The sequence below is a fragment of the Bombina bombina genome, chromosome 5 (assembly GCF_027579735.1).
Source record: "Bombina bombina isolate aBomBom1 chromosome 5, aBomBom1.pri, whole genome shotgun sequence".
Classification (NCBI taxonomy): Eukaryota; Metazoa; Chordata; class Amphibia; order Anura; family Bombinatoridae; genus Bombina; species Bombina bombina.
In genome coordinates this window covers 693,536,028-693,555,840 of record NC_069503.1, presented here as the reverse complement: position 1 = coordinate 693,555,840, position 19,813 = coordinate 693,536,028, and positions in this window count along the sequence as shown.

Sequence of the window (19,813 nt, the reverse complement as noted above, 5' to 3'; positions counted from 1 at the left end):
AGAGCCACAGACAGTTAACCCCAGTCCGGAATGGGTGCAAGAACCAAGGGAGATTACAAATAAAAAGGAATACAACACATAGAAACACCCAGCACTCACCAGCTAGCTCACAGCTAAGATAAAATCACAACTGGAAAGGTTAGTCACCGCATCTGGCCAAATGGGAAAGCTCAGGCACCACGTCAAGGTCCTTTCCTTAGCCTGAGTCCCTAACACAGGCACACCATCATGCGAGCTCACAAAGCTAAACAAACTGAGAACAAAGAAGGGGTGCACAGGTGGCTGTAATCATCCATAGAAAATACAAAACATGGAAGGGAACTGCACTCCAAGACCGGATCAGGTACACATCCTGTGACTCAGTAACATCCAGCCCTGGGTGCTAAATAGCACTCCAAAAAAGCTGTGATGTCACCAGAGCCACAGGCAGTTAACCCCAGTCCGGAATGGGTGCAAGAACCAAGGGAGATTACAAATAAAAAGTAATACAACACATAGAAAAACCCAGCACTCACCAGCTAGCTCACAGCTAAGATAAAATCACAACTGGAAAGGTTAGTCACCGCATCTGGCCAAATGGGAAAGCTCAGGCACCACGTCAAGGTCCTTTCCTTAGCCTGAGTCCCTAACACAGGCACACCATCATGCGAGCTCACAAAGCTAAACAAACTGAGAACAAAGAAGGGGTGCACAGGTGGCTGTAATCACCCATAGAAAATACAAAACATGGAAGGGAACTGCACTCCAAGACCGGATCAGGTAAACATCCTGTGACTCAGTAACATCCAGCCCTGGGTGCTAAATAGCACTCCAAAAAAGCTGTGATGTCACCAGAGCCACAGGCAGTTAACCCCAGTCCGGAATGGGTGCAAGAACCAAGGGAGATTACAAATAAAAAGGAATACAACACATAGAAACACCCAGCACTCACCAGCTAGCTCACAGCTAAGATAAAATCACAACTGGAAAGGTTAGTCACCGCATCTGGCCAAATGGGAAAGCTCAAGCACCACGTCAAGGTCCTTTCCTTAGCCTGAGTCCCTAACACAGGCACACCACCATGCGAGCTTACAAAGCTAAACAAACTGAGAACAAAGAAGGGGTGCACAGGTGGCTGTAATCACCCATAGAAAATACAAAACTGGATGCGGTGACTAACCTTTCCAGTTGTGATTTTATCTTAGCTGTGAGCTAGCTGGTGAGTGCTGGGTGTTTCTATGTGTTGTATTACTTTTTATTTGTAATCTCCCTTGGTTCTTGCACCCATTCCGGACTGGGGTTAACTGCCCGTGGCTCTGGTGACATCACAGCTTTTTTGGAGTGATATTTAGCACCCAGGGCTGGATGTTACTGAGTCACAGGATGTGTACCTGATCCGGTCTTGGAGTGCAGTTCCCTTCCATGTTTTGTATTTTCTATGGGTGATTACAGCCACCTGTGCACCCCTTCTTTGTTCTCAGTTTGTTTAGCTTTGTGAGCTCGCATGATGGTGTGCCTGTGTTAGGGACTCAGGCTAAGGAAAGGACCTTGACGTGGTGCCTGAGCTTTCCCATTTGGCCAGATGCGGTGACTAACCTTTCCAGTTGTGATTTTATCTTAGCTGTGAGCTAGCTGGTGAGTGCTGGGTGTTTCTATGTGTTGTATTACTTTTTATTTGTAATCTCCCTTGGTTCTTGCGCCCATTCCGGACTGGGGTTAACTGCCTGTGGCTCTGGTGACATCACAGCTTTTTTGGAGTGCTATTTAGCACCCAGGGCTGGATGTTACTGAGTCACAGGATGTGTACCTGATCCGGTCTTGGAGTGCAGTTCCCTTCCATGTTTTGTATTTTCTATGTATATATACACAGTATTTCACAAAAGTGAGTACACCCCTAACATTTTTGTAAAAAATGTATTATATCTTTTCATGTTACAACACTGAAGAAATGACACTTTGCTACAATGTAAAGTAGTGAGTGTATAGCCCGTATAAAAGTGTAAATTTGCTGTCCCCTCAAAATAACTCAACACACAGCCATTAATGTCTAAATCTTTGGCAACAAAAGTGAGTATACCCCTAAGTGGAAATGTCCAAATTGGGCCCAATTAGCCATTTTTCCTCCCCGGTGTCATGTGACTCATTAGTGTTACAAGGTCTCAGGTGTAAATGGGGAGCAGGTATGTTAAATTTGGTGTTATCGCTCTCACACTCTCTCATACTGGTCACTGGAAGTTCAACATGGCACCTCATGGCAAAGAACTCTCTGAGGATCTGAAAAAGAGAATTGTTGCTCTACATAAAGATGGCCTAGGCTATAAGAAGATTGCCAAGACTCTGAAAATGAGCTGCAGCACGGTGGGCAAGACCACACAGCTGTTTCACAGGACAGGTTCCACTCAGTACAGGCCTCACCATGGTCGACCAAAGAAGTTGAGTGCACATGCTCAGCATCATATCCAGAGGTTGTCTTTAGGAAATAGACGTATGAATGCTGCCAGCATTGCTGCAGAGGTTGAAGGGGTGGGGGGGTCAGCCTGTCAGTGCTCAGACCATGCACCGCACACGGCATCAAATTGGTCTGCATGGCTGTCGCCCCAGAAGGAAGCCTCTTCTAAAGATGATGCACAAGAAAGCCCGCAAACAGTTTTCTGAAGACAAGCAGACTAAGGACATGGATTACTGGATCCATGTCCTGTGGTCCGATGAGACCAAGATAAACTTATTTGGTTCAGATGGTGTCAAGCTTGTGTGGCGGCAACCAGGTGAGGAGTACAAAGACAAGTGTGTCTTGCCTACAGTAAAGCATGGTGGTGGGAGTGTCATGGTCTGGGCTGGGCCTGCATGAGTGCTGCCGCCACTGGGGAGCTACAGTTCATTGAGGAAACCATGAATGCCAACATGTTTTGTGACATATTGAAGCAGTGCATGATCCCCTCCCTTTGGAGACTGGGCCTCAGGGCAGTATTCCAACATAATAACGACCCCAAAAACACCTCCAAGATGACCACTGCCTTGCTAAAGAAGCTGAGAGTAAAGGTGATGGACTGGCCAAGCATGTCTCCAGACCTAAACCATATTGAGCATCTGTGGGGCATTCTCAAATGGACGGTGGGGGATAGCAAGGTCTCTAACATCCACCAGCTCAGTGATGTCATCATGGAGGAGTGGAAGAGGACTCCAGTGGCAACCTGTGAAGCTCTGGTGAACTCCATGCCCAAGATGGCTAAGGCAATGCTGGAAAATAATGGTGGCCACACAAAATATTGACACTTTGGGTCCAATTTGTTGTTTTTGCCAACGGTTTAGACATTAATGGCTGTGTTGAGTTATTTTGAGGTGACAGCAAATTTACACTGTTATACAGGCTGTACACTCACTACTTTACATTGTAGCAAAGTGTAATTTCTTCAGTGTTGTCACATGAAAAGATATAATAAAATATTTACAAAAATGTTAGGGGTGTACTCACTTTTGTGAGATAATGTATATAAATATATATATATATATATTTTTTATATATATATATATATATATATATATATATATATATATATATATATATATATATATATATATATATATATATATATCTCAAACTATATTTAATGACCCTTTAAAGATAAAAATATATAAACCACCTAGACATTGATCTAGACTCTATGGAGCTGAAAATATAAGATTAAACTTAGTTTAAAATAAGCTCTTGTGGGTTGCTAGAACTGGATTATTTTTAATTGAAGGTAATGCATCTCACAATGGGGTGTTTCCTATATTTCTCAACATAAAAGAGAGACAAATGTTACATCAGATATATCTCAATGGAACACTTTACTCACATTATACTTTGTATACTAAAAGAAATACCTTTCCTGGTTAAATGACCTGCCCCCTATCTTGAAGCTATTTTCAGGAACCAAAAGCAGGTGGTATAGTCAAACACATGCTCTACCCCTGACCTATAGCCACACAAGAGTGTGCTCTATTGCTGCTCTAAGATGCAGTCTAGGATTCCAGACTTAGAGAATCCTAGACTGCATTATAGAACAGGAAGAGCGCTGGTTCTTGTGTGTTTCATTCGCTGTACAGTTTGCAGGTTTGCTGATAAAAAGCTTTGAGTAAGGGCAGTCTCCACTTTTAGTATGCAAAGAAGGGAGCAGTCTTGCAAATAAATGTCCATTACAATTATTTTTTTAGGTCTATTTTATTGTTTCCCAACTGCGAGGCCTAGAAAGGATCCAGCTGCACCAAACTAACTTTTAGGTATGGCTGGTTATGGCAGGCTGGAGGGAAGTGGGGTGCACCTATGGGTCTCTTGGGGACGCACAACCAGGATTCCAGGGCCTAATTTTAATGTGCCAGTGGCTCCCTGGTGCCTGGGTTTGTCAAACCCTGCTCTAATTTGTTAAAGCATGCAATTTGTGCACTAGAATATCCCTTTAAATTGTGTCTATCTAAATACACAAAGCAGTAACACTGAAAACTCCAAGAATAGGTTTGAGGTGGAGGCTCAGTTTAAAAGAAAGATCTGCAGTTCTGCCACTCTTGTGTAAAAAAATACCAGCCATTGTTATTCGCACAATTCAAAGGACATTAAGATGGGACAAGAATATGTTCTAATGCAGTAGAGCATTTTCTTGTTGCACTATTGCTTACTAATACCTAAATTTTTAACCACAATTGGGTTAAAATACACTACTTCTCTAGGGCCTAAAGCATCGACTGAGCCAGTCAAGGGAGGAATATGTGCATGGCCATCAATCACCTGCAGTGTTAAGCACAGAATTGGCAGTGCATTGCTAATCTATAGTTGCCTTTAACTATCGGCTAGATTATGAGTTTTGCGGTAAGAGCTGCTTGGTGCTAACTTGCAAGTTATTTCCACCGCTCTCCTCCCTACAGGGCTGCTATTACAGGTTTACAAAAACCCGGCGTTAGCAGACAATAAGTGAGCATTGAGCAAAATTGAGCTCCATACCGCACTCCAATACCAGCACTGCTTTGAGCTGGTTTTACGAGCTCGTGCACGATTTCCCCATAGACATAAATAGGGAGAGCCGGCTGAAAAAAAGCCTAACACCTGCAATAAAGGAGCGTAAAGCTCCGTAACGCAGACCCATTGATTCCTATGGGGAAACAAAAGTTATGTTTACACCAAACACCCTAACATAAACCCCGAGTCTAAACACCCCTAATCTGACACCCCCGACATCGCTGACACCTACATTACATTTATTAACCCCTAATCTGCTGCCCCCAATGTCGTCGCTACCTACCTACACTTATTAGCCCCTAATCTGCCGCCCTCAACATCGCTGACACCTACATTATATTTATTAACCCCTAGTCTGCCGCCCCCAACATCGCCAACACCTACATTATACTTATTAACCCCTAGTCTGCCACCCCCGACACCTACATTATGTTTATTAACCCCTAATCTGCCGCACCCAATGTTGCCGCCACCTACCTACACTTATTAACACCTAATCTGCCACCCCTAACATCGCCGCCACCTACATACAATTATTAACACCTAATCTGCCGCCCCTAACATTGCCGCCACCTACCTACATTTATTAACCCCTAACCCTAAGTCTAAACCTAACGTAACCCTAACACCCACTAACTTTAATGTAATTAAAATAAATCTAAATAAAAATTACTATTATTACCTAATTAATTTGTATTTATTTTAGCTAGGTAGCTAGTAAATAGTTAATAACCATTTACTAACTAGTCTACCTAGTTAAAATAAAGACATAATAACCTGTAAAATAAACCCTAACGGCTAGATTTAGAGTTTTGTCGGTAACGACCCGCATAGCTAACGCTGGCTTTTTTCTGGCCGCACCTTTAAAATAACTCTGGTATTGAGAGTCCACAGAATGGCTGCGTTAGGCTCCAAAAAAGGAGCGTAGAGCATATTTAACGCAACTTCAACTCTCGATACCAGAGTTGCTTACGGACGCGGCCAGCCTCAAAAACGTGCTCGTGCACGATTCCCCCATAGGAAACAATGGGGCTGTTTGAGCTGAAAAAAAACCTCCTAACCTCCTAACGCAGTCCCATTGTTGTCTATGGGGAAACACTTCCTACGTCTGCACCTAACACCCTAACATGTACCTCGAGTCTAAAGACCCCTAACCTTACACTTATTAACCCCTATTCTGCCGCCCCCGCTATCGCTGACCCCTGCATATTATTTTTAACCCCTAATCTGCCGCTCCGTAAACCACCGCTACTTACATTATCCCTATGTACCCCTAATCTGCTGCCCCTAACACCGCCGACCCCTATATTATATTTATTAACCCCTAATCTGCCCCCCACAACGTCGCCTCCACCTGCCTACACTTATTAACCCCTAATCTGCCGACCGGACCGCACCGCCATTATAATAAAGTTATTAACCCCTAATCCGCCTCACTCCCGCCTCAATAACCCTATAATAAATAGTATTAACCCCTAATCTGCCCTCCCTAACATCACCTCCCTAACAATTACCTACAATTAAACCTAACACTACACTATCAATAAATTATTTAAATACAATATCTACAAATAAATACAATGAAATAAACTAACTAAAGTACAAAAAATAAAAAAGAACTAAGTTACAAAAAATAAAAAAATATTTACAAACATTAGAAAAATATTACAACAATTTTAAACTAATTACACCTACTCTAAGCCCCCTAATAAAATAACAAAGCCTCCCAAAATAAAAAAATGCCCTACCCTATTCTAAATTACTAAAGTTCAAAGCTCTTTTACCTTACCAGCCCTGAACAGGGCCCTTTGCGGGGCATGCCCCAAAGAATTCAGCTCTTTTGCCTGTAAAAAGAAACATACAATACCCCCCCCCAACATTACAACCCACCACCCACATACCCCTAATCTAACCCAAACCCCCCTTAAATAAACCTAACACTAAGCCCCTGAAGATCTTCCTACCTTATCTTCACCCTGCCAGGTTCACCGATCCGTCCTCGGAAGTCTTGATCCAAGCCTCGGAAAGGTTGATCCAAGCCCAAGCGGGGGGCTGAAGAGTGACGTCCATCCTCGGGCTGAAGTCTGGATCCAAGCGGCGACTGAAGAAATCCATCCTCGGGCTGAAGTCGGAAGTCCATCATCTGGATGAAGTCTTCTATCAAGCCGCATCTTCAATCTTCTTTCTTCTGGAGCGGAGCGGAACCATCTTCTTCCAAGCCGACGCAGAACATCCTCTTCAACAGACGACTAGACGACGAATGACGGTTCCTTTAAATGACGTCATCCAAGATGGCGTCCCTCGAATTCCGATTGGCTGATAGGATTCTATCAGCCAATCGGAATTAAGGTAGGAATATTCTGATTGGCTGATTGAACTTGATTCTGATTGGCTGATTCCATCAGCCAATCAGAATATTCCTACCTTAATTCCGATTGGCTGATAGAATCCTATCAGCCAATCTGAATTCGAGGGACGCCATCTTGGATGACGTCCCTTAAAGGAACCGTCATTCGTCGGGAAGTCGTCGTCGGAAGAAGATGGGTTCGCGGTGGAGGTCTTCAAGATGGAGCCGGTCCTCATCGGATGAAGATAGAAGATGCCGCTTGGAAGAAGATGGTTGCCGGTCCGGATCTACTCTTCTTCCCGGATAGGATGAAGACTTTGGAGCCTCTTCTGGACTTCTTCAACCGTCGGATGATGGATGTCTAGCCCCCGCTTGGGCTTAGATGAAGATATCGGAGCCAGGATGGATCGGTGTGATACCCGGTGAGGTGAAGACAAGGTAGGAAGATCTTCAGGGGCTTAGTGTTAGGTTTATTTAAGGGGGGTTTGGGTTAGATTAGGGGTACGTGGGTGGTGGGTTGTAATGTTGGGGGGGGTATTGTATGTGTTTTTTTACAGGAAAAAGAGCTGAATTTCTTGGGGCATGCCCCGCAAAGGGCCCTGTTCAGGGCTGGTAAGGTAAAAGAGCTTTGAACTTTTGTAATTTAGAATAGGGTAGGGCATTTTTTATTTTGGGGGGCTTTGTTATTTTATTAGGGGGCTTAGAGTAGGTGTAATTAGTTTAAAATTGTTGTAATATTTTTCTTATGTTTGTAAATATTTTTTTATTTTTTGTAACTTAGTTCTTTTTTATTTTTTGTACTTTAGTTAGTTTATTTCATTGTAGTTATTTGTAGGTATTGTATTTAATTAATTTATTGATAGTGTAGTGTTAGGTTTAATTGTAGGTAATTGTAGGTATTTTATTTAATTTATTTATTGATAGTGTAGTGTTAGGTTTAATTGTAACTTAGGTTAGGATTTATTTTACAGGTAATTTTGTAATTATTTTAACTATTTTAGCTATTAAATAGTTCTTAACTATTTAATAGCTATTGTACCTGGTTAAAATAAATACAAAGTTACCTGTAAAATAAATATAAATCCTAAAATAGCTATAATATAATTATGATTTATATTGTAGCTATATTAGGGTTTATTTTACAGGTAAGTATTTAGTTTTAAATAGGAATAGTTTATTTAATAAGAGTTAATTTATTTCGTTAGATTTAAATTATATTTAACTTAGGGGGGTGTTAGTGTTAGGGTTAGACTTAGCTTTAGGGGTTAATACATTTATTAGAATAGCGGCGAGATTCGGTCGGCAGATTAGGGGTTAATAATTGAAGTTAGGTGTCGGCGATGTTAGGGAGGGCAGATTAGGGGTTAATAAATATAATATAGGGGTCGGCGGTGTTAGGGGCAGCAGATTAGGGGTACATAGCTATAATGTAGGTGGCGGCTCTTTGCGGTCGGCAGATTAGGGGTTAATTATTGTAGGTAGGTGGCGGCGACGTTGTGGGGGGCAGGTTAGGGGTTAATAAATATAATATAGGGGTCGGCGGTGTTAGGGGCAGCAGATTAGGGGTACATAAGGATAACGTAGGTGGCGGTCGGCAGATTAGGGGTTAAAAAAATTTAATTGAGTGTCGGCGATGTGGGGGGGGCCTCGGTTTAGGGGTACATAGGTAGTTTATGGGTGTTAGTCTACTTTAAAGCACAGTAGTTAAGAGCTTTATAAACCGGCGTTAGCCCAGAAAGCTCTTAACTACTGACTTTTTTCTGCGGCTGGAGTTTTGTCGTTAGATTTCTAACGCTCACTTCAGCCACGACTCTAAATACCGGAGTTAGAAAGATCCCATTGAAAAGATAGGATACGCAATTGACGTAAGGGGATCTGCGGTATTGAAAAGTCGCGGCTGAAAAGTGAGCGTTAGACCCTTTTTTGACTGACTCCAAATACCGGCGGTAGCCTAAAACCAGCGTTAGGAGCCTCTAACGCTGGTTTTCACGGCTACCGCCAAACTCCAAATCTAGGCCTAAGTTAGCTACAATATAACTAATAGTTACATTGTATCTATCTTAGGTTTTATTTTTATTTTACAGGTAAGTTTGTATTTATTTTAACTAGGTAGACTAGTTAGTAAATGGTTATTAACTATTTACTAGCTACCTAGCTAAAATAAATACAAATTTACCTGTAAAATAAAACCTAACCTGAGTTACACTAAAACCTAACCTTACACTACAATTAAATAAATTAAATTAACAAAATACAATTAACTAAATTACAAACAAAACACACTAAATTACACAAAATAAAAAAGAAATTATCAAAAATTTAAACTAATTACACCTAATCTAATAGCCCTATCAAAATAAAAAAGCCCACCTCTAGCCTAAACTAAACTGCCAATTGCCCTTAAAAGGCCTTTCGTGGGGCATTGCCCCAAAGAAATCAGCTCTTTTACCTGTAAAAAAAATACAAAAAACCCCCCAACAGTAAAACCCACCACTCACACAACCAACCCCCCCAAATAAAAACCTACCTAAAAAACCTAAGCTCCCCATTGCCCTGAAAAGGGCATTTGGATGGGCATTGCCCTAAAAAGGGCATTTAGCTCTTTTTCAGTGCCCAAACCCTGATCTAAAAATAAAACCCACCCAATAAACCATTAAAACAGCCTAACACTAACCCCGGAAGATCCACTTCCAATCCAATCAGCCAATAGGATTGAGCTCGCATTCTATTGGCTGAATGGAACAGCCAATAGGATTTTTGATTGGAACAGCCAATAGAATGCAAGCTCAATCCTATTGACTGATTGGATCAGCCAATAGGATTGAAGCTCAATCCTATTGGCTGATTGCATCAGCCAATAGGATTTTTTCACCTTTAATTCTGATTGGCTGATAGAATTCTATCAGCCAATCGGAGTTCAAGTGACGCCATCTTGGATGACGTCACTTAAAGGAACCTTCATTCGAGAAGAGTCGTCGGAAGAAGAGGATGCTCCATGCCAGATGTCTTGAAGATGGAGCCGCTCGGCCCCGGATGGATGAAGATAGAAGATGCCGTCTGGATGAAGACTTCTGCCCGGTCGGATGAAGACTTCAGCCCGCTTGACTTCTACCACTTCGTTGAGGATGGATGTCGGGTCTTCAAAAACTGTAAGTGGATCTTTGTGGGTAAGTGTTAGTTTTTTTTTAAGGGTTTATTGGGTGGGTTTTATTTTTAGCTTAGGGTTTGAGCAAAGAAAAAGAGCTAAATGCCATTTTAAGGGCAATGCCCATCCAAATGCCCTTTTCAGGGCAATGGGGAGCTTAGGTTTTTTAGATAGGATTTTATTTGGGGGGTTTGGTTGTGTGGGTGGTGGGTTTTACTGTTGGGGGGTTGTTTGTATTTTTTTTTACAGGTAAAAGAGCTCATTTCTTTGGGGCAATGCCCTGCAAAAGGCCCTTTTAAGGGCTATTGGCAGTTTAGTTTAGGCTAGGTTTTTTTTATTTTTGGGGGCTTTTTTATTTAGATAGGACTATTAGATTAGATGTAATTAGTTTAAATATTTGATCATTTCTTTGTTGTTGTGTAATTTAGTGTTTTTTATTTTTTGTAATTTAGTTCATTGTATTTAATTAATGTAATTGATTTAATTGTAGTGTAATGTTAGGTGTTAGTGAAAGACAGGTTAGGTTTTATTTTACAGGTACATTTGTATTTATTTTAACTAGGTAGCTAGTAAATAGTTAATAACTATTTACTAACTAGTCTACCTAGTTAAAATAAATACAAACTTAGCTATGAAATAAAAATAAAACCTAAGCTAGCTACAATGTAACTATTAGTTATATTGTAGCTAGCTTAGGGTTTATTTTATAGGTAAGTATTTAGTTTTAAATAGGAATTATTTAGTTAATGATAGTAATTTTTATTTAGATTTAGTTTAATTATTTTAAAGTTAGGGGTGTTAGGGTTAGACTTAGGGTTAGGTTTAGGGGTTAATAACTTATAGTGGTGGCGGTGACGTTGGGGGTGGCAGATTAGGGGTTAATAATATTTAACTAGTGTTTGCGATGTGGGAGTGTGCGGCAGTTTAGGGGTTAATATTTTTATTATAGTGGCGGCGATGTCCAGAGCAGCAGATTAGGGGTTAATAATTTTATTTTAGTGTTTGTGATGCGGGAGGGCCTCGGTTTAGGGGTTAATAGGTAGTTTATGGGTGTTAGTGTACTTTGTAACAATTTAGTTATGAGTTTTTTGCTACAGATTTGTAACGTAAAACCCATAACTACTGACTTTAGATGGCTGTACGAATCTTGAAGGTAGAGGCTGTACAGCTCACTTTTTGGCCTCCCAGGACTTTTTGAAAGGTGCGGTAGTTACGTTGCGTTATGGCTAAAAAAGTGTGCGGTACAGCTATACCTGCAGCGGTAGTGAAAAAGCAGCGTTATGAGGCTTTTTCACTCATAACGCAAAACTCATAATCTATGCCGGCCCATTTTTGGTGAACAACCTGGGTTGTCCCTGCTGATTGGTGGATAAATTCATCCACCAATAAAAAAGTGCTGTCCAGGGTCCTGAACCAAAAAAAAAAAGCTTAGATGACTTATTTTTCAAATAAAGATAGCAAGAGAACGAAGAAAAATTGATAATAGGAGTAAATTAGAAAGTTGCTTAAAATTGCATGCTCTATCTGAATCACGAAAGAAAATTTGGGTTCAGTGTCCCTTTTACCACAGTTTTAGGCGAGCAATAAAAAATGTATTTGAGCATTTTCTTATTGCAGCTCATGTCTAACAACATTGAGTTAAAATTACCATGACCTTTAAAATACAAATAGAAGTTTCTATATTTATTTTACATTATTTTACAAATCATAAACATATAGGTCATTGCAGTAAAATACTGGCTGAGAGACAATGTTACACAAGCAAACAAACGTATACTGGTGGTCCCAGAAAATATTATTTATTTACCACTGTGAAGCCCTCTAAGGTTTGAGTCTACATTTTGGGTTATTCTTCATACTACACAACCACAAAACATGTCCCCTATAATAATACACTTATCAACCTGGGGTTAGATTAACATTCAGTTTCCCTGATGTTGTATGGATTAGAAAACATAGAACTCCTTTATACAAGCTGTGCGCAATTCTAGGGGACATGCAGTTATCTCTGAGCAGAGACATGTTAAGAGCTGGGGCAGCTGCCACAGGAAAAGTATAAGATCAAGTAGCTTGTTCTCTTTAGCCTCATTAACAATCTCATGAGAGGGCAAAAATGTTCTTATGCATTTTGTACTTTTGGAACATTTTTAGGGACACAGCAGTGTTGGATTGAGTGTGACAAAAAAAATGTTCCCATGCTCTTCCTCAGCCCTAGGCCCAGGCCTGCATTCTCCAATGCTGAGAAAGTGGTGATTTTCTTTGTGCTTGGCAACCACCTCCCGGAGCTGGTGCCCATACCCACCCACAGCAATACTGATACTCAGACTCCCAGCTAGTGGTAGTGTTCTTGCTTAGCCCCGCTTAACTGAAGCTCTGGTACCACCCTCCTCCTGAAAACACTATTCCCCTCATCATCCTTTCACCTGGTTCCCTTATGTTCCAGCCTTCTGTCACAGCCATTCTCCAGCTAGCTGGTAAGCTTAGTGTTGCACAGGCACACAGGAGTGATTAGGGTGTGCCCAGGGCACACCAGGTGCACACACCTATGAACGCACCAAAGAAAAATGACTGTCATCATATTACATAAACATTTTACATCTTCAGAACTCATTGATCTATCTTGACAACTTCTTGCTAGTAAAATGTTCTCAATATACAAGGTTTAGTAAACTTATAGGAAAATAAAGTATGCGCATCTATAAGTGAATACAACTTAAACTCAACTAGTGATGTGCCATTTCAATTCAAAGTCAAACATAGTAAAAAGAGGCAGAAGGAATTGGATTTAACTACATTTATAAGGTGGAAACATTATGATCTAGATTACGAGAGGAGTACAAAAAATATTAGCGCTTTTGTACGTTAACATAGCTTGAGTGTAATTACTAGCGCTTGTATTTTTGTGCTCATATTACAAGTCCAAAGTTATTTTTTTATTGTTTGAGCAATAATCTAGGGCGCACTAACATATGCAACTCAGATAGTGCAGAAGTGCTAAATCCCTTACATAATAATAATAAATAGGAAGCACAGTGAAATTCATGTTCGATAATTGCTAAGACATTGGTGTTCAAGTAGTGCACACACACACATACATATATATTTATATATATTTTTAAGGGCTGGTAAGGTAATAGAGCTGGTAACTTTTTTTTTTTTTTTTAAACTTTATTTATAGAAAAGAATCCGAGTCATACATGGTAAATGCAGTCATAATAATGCAGGTGTGACAAAGTGATCACCTGCAGAATAAAACAGTTTTCAGAGCATGTTATATCAAAGCATACCAGCAAAAGAATACAATAAGTAGATGAGATCATCATGTATGTCCTGGGACTCAACTTTTTCTAAGAACATTTTTTTTTACAATCAACCAAAGAAAAAGAGGAGAGAACGAGAAAGAAAACATATCAGCTAAGAGCAGGGAAGAAAGATAATAGCATACAAAGAAGAATGAAAGGAAGAGAAGAAAGGAAGAAGAAAAACATACAGCAACCATACTTACCCAGAGCACCTCCGGGTCCCCCCTCCCTCGATAGGCAGGTCACTCACGGGCCTGATCCGTGGATAGACACCAATTGCCTCTAAGATTTTCATTTAGAACATACTGGCTATTTTTAAAAGGAAGAAGAACCCTATCCCTTACTATGTCAGGTAGGTGCAGCAAATAAACCTCCCATTTAAGGAGAAATCTCTTGACTCTTTTCTCAGGGTCCCCCCTAGTATCTGCCTGCTCAATCAACATCTGATCATGAATTGTTTTAAGTAGGTGTTGAAAAGGTAAGGTCCGGTCCCCTGTCCACTCCCTCAGAATAATTTGTTTAGCTAGCATGAGTATGGTATTTAAAAAAATGTTGTGCTTGTATGTCTGGTCTCTAGGTGTCAGAAAGATCACATGTTGTGCCGAGAGGGACACATTTTGTTTAGTTAATTTGGTTAGCCAGTACGCAATTCTTTGCCAAAATTTTTGTATTTTAGGGCAACTCCAGAGCAGGTGTACCCAATCAGGAGATTCAAGGCGGCATTTACTACAGGAATTGAGTGCTCCCTCAACCCATTTAGCCCTTAGGCCGGGAGTGATGTAAGCTTGATGTAGGAATTTCAGGTGTGATTCCCTCAATTTTGCAGAGATAGTACTTTGGTGTGCCCTCTCGAAACTCGTGGCGATCAATGACGGGTCAATCTCTAGCTCCCCAAAATGGGACCACTTTGATACCATGCCATGAAGCACATGATCCTTAGAGTGACGGATCAGTAAGTTATATGTATGTGACAGCCTCAGAGGGCCTAACTTCGCCAGCGCACACAATGTATCTAAATTAGAGGCTTCTACAGATAGGAGTCCCTCTGAAATCAAGGTGGATACGTAGTGTCGGCACTGAAAATATGCAAACCTGTGTGTGTGCGGGAGGTTATAACGTGATTGTAGGTCTTGGAAGGGCAGTATTTCTAAAGTCAGGGGTCGGAAAAGTTGATGAAGTCGTGTGAGTCGTAATTGTTGCCATGTCTGAAATGCTTGCGTGGTGTAACCAGGGAGGAAGTCCAAATTACCCTGGATCGGGAGATATTTACTAGCCAAACGCTGTATACCCCAGAGTCTACAAATCTTGGTCCAGGCTCTTAGAGGATCTCTAAACAGTATATGGTTTTGAATGAACGGGGATAGAGATTTCAAATGTGCATGAGGCAGATAAGCTAAATGCAGTGGTTTAGTGATGTTAGACTCTAGGTCAGGGACAGTATAATAGTCTTTCCCTACCAGCCAGTCCAGTGCAAATCTAGAGAGAGCCGCCCAGTTATACCATATTATATTAGGAAGACGGAGCCCTCCCCCTCCCACTGTCATTGACAAGGGGGGTCCTGCCTATTCTATGTTTTTTGCCCTGCCAGACAAAGTTCCCAATGGCAGTTTGCAAAGATGTCGCATCCTTTTGAGTGAGAAGAAGGGGCAACATCTGTAATGGATAAAGAAGTTTGGGCAGGGCAACCATTTTAAAAAGGTGTACCCTACCCGAAAGAGAGAGGGGGAGTTTCATCCAGCTCAACAGCATTTGCTTAATGTCACCTATAGTCCCGGCGAGATTCAGAGAGTATAACATATGAGGGTTAACGTGTATCCATATGCCTAAGTATTTGAAACTACCCTGGGTAGTTTTAAGACCAAAATCTACTAGAGTCATGTTTCGGGAATTTTGCAACCAGGTGGCCTCTGATTTGTCAATGTTGATCTTGTACCCCGAGAACCTGCCAAAATCATTGATAACTTTCAGAAGAGGCTGTAAATTAGAACCAGGATCGCCTACAAAGAGCAGTAAATCATCGGCGTAAAGTGATAGATGTTGCTTTTGGCCGCATATATCTAAGCCGGCGCACTGTTGCCTGATGTAGGACGCCAGGGGTTCGATTGCTAAATCGAAAAGGAGAGGGGAGAGGGGACATCCCTGTCTCGTACCCCGTTGTAGCGTAAAGGAAGGAGAAAGCCCTCCATTGATTAGAAGAGAGGCCTTAGGGGCTGAGTATAATCTTTGTAAAAAGCTGGGAAATTCACCCTGCATACCAAAGCGCGACAGTGACGTATGTAAGTGATCCCACTCGATCCGGTCAAACGCCTTCTCAGCATCTAGTGCTAGAAGGCATGCGTCTGGTAGTTGGGATGGGGATTGTGTATGTGTGTTGTACCAGTAATGGGACACGACGCCGAGAGTCTTTCTGAGCTGGTAACTTTTTAATGTAGAATAGGGTAGGGAATTTTTTTATTTGGGGGGGCTTTGTTATTTTATTAGGGGGCTTAGATTAGGTGTAAGTAGCTTAAAATTGTTGTAATATTTTTGAAATGTTTGTAAATTATTTTTTTTATTTTTTGTAACTTAGCTTTTTTTATTTTTTGTACTTTAGTTAGTTAATTGAATTTAATTGTAGTTATTTGTAGATAATTTATTTAACTAATTTAATGATAGTGTAGTGTCAGGTATAATTGTAACTTAGGTTAGGATTTATTTTACAGGTAAGTTTGTATTTCTTTTAGCTAGGTAGTTGTTAAATAGTTAATAACTATTTAATAACTATTATAACTAGCTAAAATAAATACAAAGTTACCTGTAAAATAAATATAAATTATTAATTACATTGTAGCTATCTTAGGGTTTATTTTACAGGTAAGTATTTAGTTTTAAATAGGAATAATTTATTAAAGTATAGTGTAGTGTTAGGTGTAATTGTAACTTAGGTTAGTTTTTATTTTACAGGTAATTTTCTCTTTATTTTAACTAGGTAGGTATTAAATAGTTAATAACTATTTAATAGCTATTGTACCTAGTTAAAATAAATTGAAATTTGCCTGTAAAATAAAAAATAAATCCTAAGATAGATACAATATAATTATTATTTATATTGTAGCTATATTAGGGTTTATTTTAAAGGTAAGTATTTAGTTTTAAATAGGAATAATTAATTTAATAAGAGTTACATTTATTTAGATGTATTTAATTAATATTTAAGTTAGGGGGGTGTTAGGGTTAGGGTTAGATTTAGGTTTAGGGGTTAATAATTTTATTATAGTTGCGGCGGTGTAGGAGGGGGCAGGATAGGGGTTAATAAATGTATTATAGGTGGCGACGGTGTAGGGGGGCAGATTAGGGGTTAATACGTTTAATATAGGTGGCGGCGGGGTCGGGAGCGGCGGTTTAGGGGTTAAACAATTTATTTAGTTGCGGAGGGGTCCGGGATCGGCAGGATAGGGGTTAATAAATTTATTATAGGTGGCGGCGGTATAGGGGGGGGCAGGATACGGGTTACTAGGTATAATGTAGGTGGCGGTGGGCTCCGGGAGCGGCGGTTTAGGGGTTAATACATTTATTATAGTTGCGGCGGTGTCAGGGAGCGGCGGTTTAGGAGTTAATAACTTTATTTAGTTGCGGGGGGCTCCGGGGCGCCGGTATAGGGGGTAGAACAGTGTAGTTAGTGTGGGTGCTTAGAGACAGCTTGTCAATAAAGCTGTCAAAAAGCCGAAGAACAGTGAGATCGGATGAGTGATAACTCTCACAGTCCGCTGCTCATCGCCCCGTACTTGGTGCGCGGCTTTTTGACAGCTTTTTTGATAACTTTGGCGAAATTTTTCAGGTCCGCGGCGGCGATGGTAGGCAAGCTTAGGCGGGCGTATTGGGCCGGCGAAGGCAGGTAAAGTAGATACGTTGATAACTAGATGCCAAAGTCTCTTCCTCAAAACTATGGACAATGGTTCAATTGCCAAATTAAAGAGTAAGAGCGAGATTGGGCATCCCTGGCGCGTACCTCTAGCAATAAGAAAGCTATTAGTAAGGGATCCATTTATATAGATCGCGGAAGATGCTTTAGAATATAGAGATTTTATACAATTAAAGGATCAACACAGTAGATTTGCATTATCAACAAAGGCAAGATAACAAGACAATGCAATAGCACTTAGTCTGAACTTCAAATGAGTAGTAGAGTTTTTTTTCTGACAATTTTAAAAGTTATGTGTTTTTCCACTCCCCCTGTACCATGTGACAGCCATCAGCCAATCACAAATGCATACACGTACCGTGTGACAACTATCAGCCATTCACAAATGCATACACACTTATTCTTGCACATGCTCAGTAGGAGCTGGTGACTCAAAAAGTTTAAATATAAAAAGACTGTGCACATTTAGTTAATGGAAGTAAATTGGAAAGCTGTTTAAAATGGCATGTTCTATCTGAATAATGAAAGTTTCATTTTGAATGAGTGTCCCTTTAAGAAATTGGTCTTTAAACCCAAATTGACCCATCGTAAAAAAACAAGTGATTCCAAGTAATTGAATTGAATGCTTTTTGGGCATCAATAGACACAATAGCTAGATAATGCAACTTTTTTGAGTTTACCAGTTTATTACCATTCCAATAAGATTCTAACAATACAAAAACTTTTTGTATATTGGCAGAAGGGTTCCTCTTTGCCATGAAGCCAACTTGATCCACATGTATTAGAGGGTCAAGGACCCTTTTATGTCTACATGCTAAAATACTTGATAAAAGTTTGTAGTCAGTATTTAGTAAAAAAATTTGATGATAGGAGTCTAAAGGTTGGGTCCTTACCCTTTTTTTATATCAAAGTAATATTAGACGATGAAAAATAGACAAATGGACATTTCTCATATATGAAATAGTCATTAAATATGGACAATAAAACAGGAGTTATTTCTTTTTTAAGAAGCTTATAAAATTCAGCCGGTAAAAAGACTGGTCCCGCTGCTTTATTCAGTTTTAACCCATCTAGTTAGTTATTCTGACCCCATCTTTATTTTTAGGGGTCTATTTAACAAGGGCTGAATGGCTCGCCGGAAACAGGAGTTAAGAAGCAGCAGTCTTAAGGCCGCTGCTCCTAAACTCATATGCCGCCTCTGAGGCGGCGTATAGCAATCCGCCCGATCATGTACAATCGGGCTGATTGACACCCCCTGCTAGCGGCCGCGAATCTGCAGGGGACAGTATTGCACCAGCAGTTCACAAGAACTGCTGGTGCAATGCTTAAATGATGACAGCGTATGCTGTCGGCATTTATCAATGTTCGGCAAACATGGTTCGCTATAGCGGATCATGTCTGTCCGCACATATATAAATAGACCTCAGTGCCTTAATAAATTTATGTTTATCTTTAAACTTAACACATTTGGCTAGAAATATCCCGATTTTGTCACCATATCTATAATATTTAGCTCTAACTGTAAGTTCTCTAATCAAAGCTTTCTGTGAATTAATAACTTCCCAATCTTGCTTAGCCTTAATATAGTTATTCCAGTTTAATTGATTGGGGCAGGACAAATAACTATTATCGCTTTTTTTATTTTTATTTTTAATAGTTTTTATTGAGCATAAGGAAAAATATAACAAACAATAAAAGATAATACAGAGTCACAAACCGTTTCGGGTTTATATATGTTATACATTACAGTCAAAGTTATCTTATTGAGTTAGAAGTCCATATTTCTGTATCTCCTCTAGATTTTCCGTAGCTCAGTTTTCAATTTTCTATTGTGAACATTAACATAATAGTAAGTTATAACTTAACAGATTAACTATCCATTAGTTATCCATAAAACAATTCTTATATATCTATCTTGATAAGTCTCCGGTATATAGAAAATATTAGAATATCTAAGAAAAGTGTCAGCAAAGATATAAGTGTGAGAGGAGAGAGATAGAGAGGTGGAGGGGGAGGGAGAAGAAGAGGTAGGGAGTAGAGTAGAAGGGACGGGGGGAGGAGAAGAGAAAAAAAAATAAAAATAAAAAAATGGGCATTTATATTATTAATTAATTAATTAATCAATCAATTGGGGGCTGATCGGAGG